Source organism: Lolium rigidum, chromosome 4 (genome assembly GCF_022539505.1).
Source record: "Lolium rigidum isolate FL_2022 chromosome 4, APGP_CSIRO_Lrig_0.1, whole genome shotgun sequence".
NCBI classification, from domain to species: domain Eukaryota; kingdom Viridiplantae; phylum Streptophyta; class Magnoliopsida; order Poales; family Poaceae; genus Lolium; species Lolium rigidum.
Genome location: NC_061511.1, coordinates 118,373,961 through 118,381,491, shown reverse-complemented (window position 1 = coordinate 118,381,491; position 7,531 = coordinate 118,373,961). Strand labels below are relative to the sequence as shown.

Below are 7,531 nucleotides of genomic sequence, written 5' to 3'. Positions count from 1 at the left end.
AATCGAGCTGGGCCGAATCAAAGTCGGCCAAAAGTCGGTTTTATTTCTTTGTGGTTGACCGAATTGAAGCCGGGCTCGGCCGACTTTTGGCTATGCCGGGTCAGTTTGATGTTTTCTCCCTTTTCCTTATTTCTTCTTTATAAAATGACATGTGCACCATATTCTAAATTCATTTAATCACCAAGTTTGGTGTACCCGGGGTCATCCCCCGACACATAAGCATCATAGCGTTGAACTTTGTGACTTGATCGCGTTACAATACTTATATTTTAGGTATGTTCATCGTATCATTCATCCAATGATGCGATGCCATTGTCAAACGATGTGTATGTTCATGACCGGGAAACCTTGATCATCGAATGACCACAATGAGCTCGTTTGCACATTTGCTTAATAGGGACCTGGTTTGTTTACAATACCACACACGCATTAATGTTTTCGATTAATATAGTTATAGCATGGCACGAAACTATTATGAAATATTGAGATATAATAATAAATACTCCTTACTCGGCACCATGTACATGGTTGCAAACTTAGGACATCTCTAACGGGACCGGCTCACCCGTTAGAGATGCCCAGTTGGGCCAAAACCAACCTCGGCCCGCCCGGGACCAACTCACCCTCACTTCTTCCCGGCTAGGCCGACAGGTGGGTTTGTGATCGGTGTAGCTCTATTCCGGCTGAGCCGGGCTGATCACGCTCGGCCTCAACTCGGCGCATTCATAGCGCCCATGTCGACACCACGACCAGCTTCAGCGCTCCTTCAAGTATGCCCTTTATGCCAGTCTTGGGACGCCCTTGCTCAGACCGGCATATTCACATTCGCCAGGTCAAAGCCAAGTAGAAGATAAGAACATGTGACAAGGCCAAGCATCGTATGCCCTGCCAAGGGTACGATCAAGGACACGATCCAGACAGAAGAACGCGCATCCCTGCCATAGTCAAGACATGAGAATGGCTACAGTACACCACTGTACCAGACAGCAGCATGACACATCAAAAATTTGATTAGACCCCAGTAGTCTTATCATGAGCTCTGGAGCCATGTCCCTTGGGTACCAACTTATATAAGGCTCACCAGGGAACCACACGCACAGGCAGCCCTTCGGGCCTCACTCTCCCCCAGCTCTCTGATACAAGCACCTCTCTTCTTCCTCTAGCTAGCTCTTCAGTTCATAGTTGACAGTATTAGACACACAACTCAAGGACCACCATTGTAACTCTCATATACAGTCAGACATGCATGGCATGGGGGTTTTACCTCCTCACAAGGGTCCTGAACCTGGGTATAGCGTGGTGTTTGTGTATTCTTCCATGTGCGGTCTCCACCGCATCATCCCCCCCGGATCCTCCGGTGTCCACCGGACCCAACTTAAGCCATCACATGGCATATGTCTGTTCACCACGACGACATTATGAAAGCATAGTGACCTAATCCTTAGACCGTGAGATCATATCTAATCACTATCACCGGAGGTTTCTTTGATTGCATCAACCGTCACACCGTAAGTGGGTGATCATAAATATGTAATTGGGTATTCCGAAGGGATGGATTGAGGCGCATGTATCAAGAGCAGGATTTATTCATCCGTGTGATGAAAGATACTTTAGGCCCACTCGGTGAGGTTACATCCAAGTTGTGCAACACATGACCTTCGGAGATGTATTGGTGTTATATGTCAACGACAGTTGCATCGGCGACCGATCTGGAGGCATACCTAGTATAGTGGACATGTCTCTCTCTGGGATTGTCAATGGCATCACCGCCAAACCCTTCAGCAAACTTGTGACCCAATTATGTTATGCATGAACCTTCCCCAATGTCTCCATCAATAGTTTGAGCTTCACCTGCATCTACTCTAGTGTCTCCGCATGCTTGACCATGTTCATATCTATCTCCGCAAGGTGAATTTGTACCTTCTTCAACGCTCTTTGACATCCATCGCATGAAACCTCACAAACATCACACTCTTGAGCTCATCCATGGATTTGAGCACAAAATGAGTCCGCGCTGCCCGGTTTGAGACTCCGTTCGGAGCCTTCGCTGCTTACTCTACACTAGCCATTCACCAATTTCGGATTTACAGCAAATGCCCGGAGGACTTCACAAGCAATTGGTCGATGTTACTAGGACGATGTCGAGTAGCTAAGTGCGGGCGGAACAAACCAACCTCTTGATACCAAATCTCACACCCAGAGCTAGGATGATACGAGAGCACCCTAGGGTTTGCTCAGAGAAAAAGGGGACTGTGTGATCGGACAAGGCTTAGGAAGGAAGAAGAAAGAGACAAGGCATATTCGTTCATTCATTTCATACCTCTCTCCCACGCTGGCCCTAGCTCTAATAACACACTAGTTGAATGCCCATGCGTTGCCACAATTATACAAGTTTTTTTCTCACAAACATGTAAAATTATTGAGAACATGTAAAATTATTGAGTGAAGGATATGCGAACAAAAACATCCTATTAACTAACATTTTAACGACTATATAAAAATGTGATACAACTTCTTTTATTCTTTTAATACCAAGTGGATCTATAACAGCAAGTGTGTCCCATATATCACTTGAGCAGTTAAGCTATGTTATTCACGAACCATTGAAGGTGTTCATACATTTCATTATGGTACAATTTAGGTCGACACTTAATGTCTTGTTTGGTTGATGCCTCTCAGCCACCCTTCCAAAATATTCGTCACGGACCAATTATTTGGCTGACAATGCATTATTTGGTACCGCCTTCACAACTTTTTGGTCTGGGGGGGGGGGGGGGGGGGTGAGGCAGAATTCCTGCGCCAACAAATTGGCTTGCCAACTTTGGCAGGGCAAGCACCGGCGCAAACCCAACGTACCCTTATAACAGATCCTTTCAAATCGATTTGGCCATTTCAAAGCATATCCTTTCAAAGCAGATCATTTCATAAAATTATTCGGGGGTACCCCAAAGACTTACCATATTTCATATTTTATAGAAGGCGGATGTTTAAGTACAAGAACTCTAGCACTCGATGCGAGCAACAATTCCACACCAGCTAGTGTTCAATAAGTTTCATAAGGAGTTAATAGTAACAAAATAGCTGACAGGGAGGAAAAAGAGAATTTACACATTAGAAAAAACATAACTAAAAAAATCAAGATTTAGCTCCTGGTGACATAGAACATTACTTAAAAAAGAACTGAAAAACTAGACCACCAAAAGGTAGCCAAAACCCATTGAATAATTCTGGATCAATTCTCGTAGGCATCAACCACAGATCGCAACGGTGGTTCACCAGACGCATGGCGCCTAGTAGTCAAGTTCACTGGATCTTCCCCACCGATGACTTTGATTCGAATTTATCCACCTTGTCCTCTCTATCTATAGATGGAGCAAGGCTGGGGAGACGCCGCATGCCAGAGGAGTGAGGATATTGGAAAAGAACCTACATCAGGGAAATATAAAACACTCATTAATTTGGGGATCTTCTCTGAATAATTTTTCAAAACGTACCATACACCCGGAACATCTCTTACAGGTAAACAGTTTTTTTTTTTGAAAGGCTTACAGGTAAACAGGTGTTCTTCAGTGACGATGGCACTTCTTGTTATCCTAATGGCATATATACAAGTTTTACGGTGGTTGGCATTTTTAATAACCATTCATCCACCTCGATCTAATGGTGCTAAATAGACGGAACTAAACTGACGGAACCAAAATATGTGGAACTGGAACCTTTAATATATTTTACGAAAATATAATATACAAGTGTCCTTTTAACTGGTCAAATTATCCGATAAAACTGCACGAATCTTAAAGTCACTGATCTTGCTCTCCCTCATTCTCTCTTGCTCACTTCCATCGCTGTATGGACCCGGCCGCCGGCGCTAGGGAAGGAGGAGTAGCGGCGGATCCATGGCGGAGGAGGAGGAGAAGGCTGGCCACTGGTGCTAGGCGATGAAGGAGTGGCGTCGGGGATTGGGGGATCGGCGGCGAGAACTTGCGTTGCTGTCGGGGCAACCTCACGCCTCCGCCTCCAGGAGCAAGTTTGGGCGCGACGGATCGTGTACCTCCCGCAGCCGCCGGCGCTAGGCGAGGGAGGAGAAGCGGTGGATCCGCGGCGGGGGAGGAGGAGGGGCGACGGGGAACTTGGGCTGGCTGCGGCGGGGGAGGAGGAGGGGCGACGGGGAACTTGGGCTGGCTGCTGGCGCTAGGCGAGGAAGAAGTGGCGTCAGGAACCTGGGTATGGTTCTAACTTTCTCTAATATTCTAACTTGCTGTAATCTTCTAAAAGGATTCTGTCTCTAGCCATGCTCTGTCAAGTAGAATTCACACTTGATCCATTGGATCGCTCGAGCAGAAGATACACGCACATATCAAAGCTAATCAAAAGACTGAAAATCAAGTCGCGAAAGAATCAGGCTTGATAAAGAACACAAACAGAATGAAACAACAAGATCATAGTTTTCTCGTGGACATTGGTCCATTGGAAAAATATCAAATCAATATGATTCCAGTTGAAAAGGCTGTACCAAGAAGCTAGTTGGTTGGAAGAATTGAGTTATTGATAAATATGCTTTTGGCAAACTTATATTCAGAACGTAACCATGATAAGTGTTGCTTGTATCTGGTGGTAAACGTTGTTGGCTGTTGTGACTCTAGTTGTTGTCTTCTCTTATTATCTGCAAGTAGTTCGCTTTATCACTCTAGTTGCAGTGACGATGATCAGCCCCTGAAGAAATTGTTGTAGCAGTTAGGAGCGAGCTAAATCTGCATTTAAAGAATATCAGAACAGATAAAGCCAAGTTTTGGAAGCAGCATCCATCACCTGTAAATGTTAGTTTTTGTTGCCGCATATTATGGTACTAAATATACTCCATTTTTTCTAGATGGAACTCTTCATTCAGGCTCATTTTACTCGAGAGTCGTTCGCTTTATCACCAGCACTAGTAAAACATTACAGGCACATGCTTGAACGTGCACCACGTCTTTTTCTCTGAATTTTTGTCCTTGTAAACGTGGAGTCAGACATGAGCGTATTGATGAAGCGATCTCTGAGAAGGAGGTGGTGTACCTACTGTGTGTGCAACATCTGATGCTGGTGTACCTACGACAAGTTTACCCTTGTGGTTATGTACCTAGTGTGTGAGCTGCTTGTGCCTTGCAAGCAGGAAAATGGAGAAGTTTGGCTATGCTTTATATTTTATTTTCAATTCAGCTGCATTTGAAAGATTGTGACTACATAGTTGTGTGTTGTGTTGTGTTTGTTGAGGTTCTGCTAGCTGCAGTGCACATTTTATTTTCATTGTTTGATCTGAAATGTCCAAAAAAGTATTAAGGTCATTGCGAAATTTTACCCGATGAATCTTGTTTCTCTTGTTTTCAGACTCAACTGGAAGAGGAGAAGGTGATGGCAAAGCATCATCATCAGCAGCATCATGAAACAGAAGTAGGACATGTTGGAGAAGAGGATGCAATCTGGGCGACAGATTGATGTGCTTGGAAAAGTTTCTTGTAGTTCCACTCATCAAATTGATGTGATTATGTGGTAGTACTAGGCTGCATTCTCTTCGTGTGCAAGTAAATAGTACTAGTTGATTAGTATATCAGACAACCTGATTCATTCAAGGTGAACTTGTTGTTACCAGATCATTTGTACTGTACTAGTAGCTCATGTAATGCTGACAGTGGCGGAGCTGATCCAATATTCAAGTGTGAAACTGTGAATTGATTCGCTTCATGACTTTCAAGTCACGTTTTTTTTTTGAAATTGACTTTCAAGTCAGGTTGGTGCATTTTGTATATAGATTATTCCTGGTCAAAAGCTTAGTCAGTTTCGTGATGAGACAAAACCTTTGGGTTAACTAATACAGCTAAAGAAAATCATAATACTTACTCTAGTAACATTATGAATTCTTCTTGTCAAAAACAAAATATATATCCACTCCCTTCAGAAATTTAAAAGCACTCATACATGTATTCTGATGAACCTCGATGCAGTGGTGGTCCTTTGCTAGATTGGGAAGGGCACATGATTGGTATTAATACAACAATTTTTACACAGACAAGTTAGGTTACTTCCATCATAATTGGGCTTCTCAATCCAGAAACAAGACATAATTTACTTTCATTATGAGATGTTAGCAGATGTTTCTTCTTTTTATAGCTGAGCTATTCATCAGCCAATTTACTTGCTACAATTGAACAGAGTATGTCTAAACATAGTAAAAGCACAACCACTCTTAATTATCATGCCTAGAGCCACGCTTGCCAGGAAGTCGTGGATCGATGGAATCAACGCAGTCTCCTCCCACTGCCGCCGCTTGCACGCGTGCTGCTTTTCCCCTGCCGCCAATGGAGCTCGTTGCTGCTCCCCTGTTTACTAGATTTGACTGAAGAAACTCGGAAGAGCATGCTGCTGTTGCACGCCTGTTTGTGATACACGGGCGAGGACGAGGAGGAGAGCGGTGGCCGCCGACTCCGATCCTGCTGTTCAGGCTGGCGGCTCCGATCTCTCCGTTAAGCAGAGCGGCGTCGTTCCAGCTTATTGGATCTCGGGTTAGGCGCGGCGGCCGGGATCTCACTGATGAGGACGGGAACGACGTTCAACTTAGCCGTGGCTGCGGCCACGGCCGCGGCCGGGATGCACTGATGAGGAGGGGGTGGCGCTCGCCATGGAGGGAGAAGAAGGCCTCAATCCCCTGGGAGACAAGGAAGAGTTGGATGACGGCGGCGGCGACGCTCGTCAACTAGGAGAAGGCAAGGAGGAGAGGGAGACGACAATGGTTGACGATCTCTTTTGATTTGGATGAACTGATGATTGTCATAGATCACTTTTAACCTCTTCAACGGATGGTTCGAATTGTTGAAGCATAATAGAAATTACACACAGAAAAATATTAATTTAATCAACGGTCACAAAAAATTGGATTAGACGGAACCTAAATTTGATTAGACGGAGCCAAAGTTCCGTGCCAATCACCATAAAAGAGCTCCGGCATATATTACAGTTCTAAGAACAAAAATATGAAATAAAGCAAAGACATCATCCAAGATGCATCTAGAAATTGATCCAAAAGTAAGAACTAAGAAATGCATGTAGTGATTTTATAACGCACATACAAAGACAATCATACACGCATATGAGAATACAAACATCAACGATTTCATTGAAATATAAATTGGAGATCACCTAATAGTCTACCACATAGAAGGGTAATAACCTTCCAACCAAAAAAAATGTGAGGCCACTTTACCTATACAAGGATAGTTCTTGGATTTGTTTCAGTTTTCAAATAAGTAAGATTTATGCAGAAATGGACAGCTCAATGGTTATTTTTAGGAAAACACAAATATAACTTTGGAGCACAGATAGATTCGGTTTGTATAAATAATGAAAAGCAAACCAATGCAGTAGTTCTCTTAAAGAAATTAGGTGCAAACATAGAATTGGGAAAGATTAAAAATATAGAATGGCCTAAGATTAATGTAAGATTATTCTCATGACAATGAACTGAAAATCTAAAAGTAATTTGAGAAACAAAAATGGC

General features: G+C 43.6%; 1 long non-coding RNA gene across 1 annotated transcript; it reads left to right on the top strand.

The window, feature by feature from the left end:
- The first annotated feature begins 4,149 nt into the window (after positions 1-4,149).
- On the top strand, positions 4,150-5,708 carry LOC124649682. The gene is made up of 2 exons (XR_006986757.1): positions 4,150-4,224; positions 5,368-5,708. It is a non-coding gene; the product is annotated as an uncharacterized LOC124649682 (long non-coding RNA).
- The last annotated feature ends 1,823 nt before the right edge of the window (positions 5,709-7,531 follow it).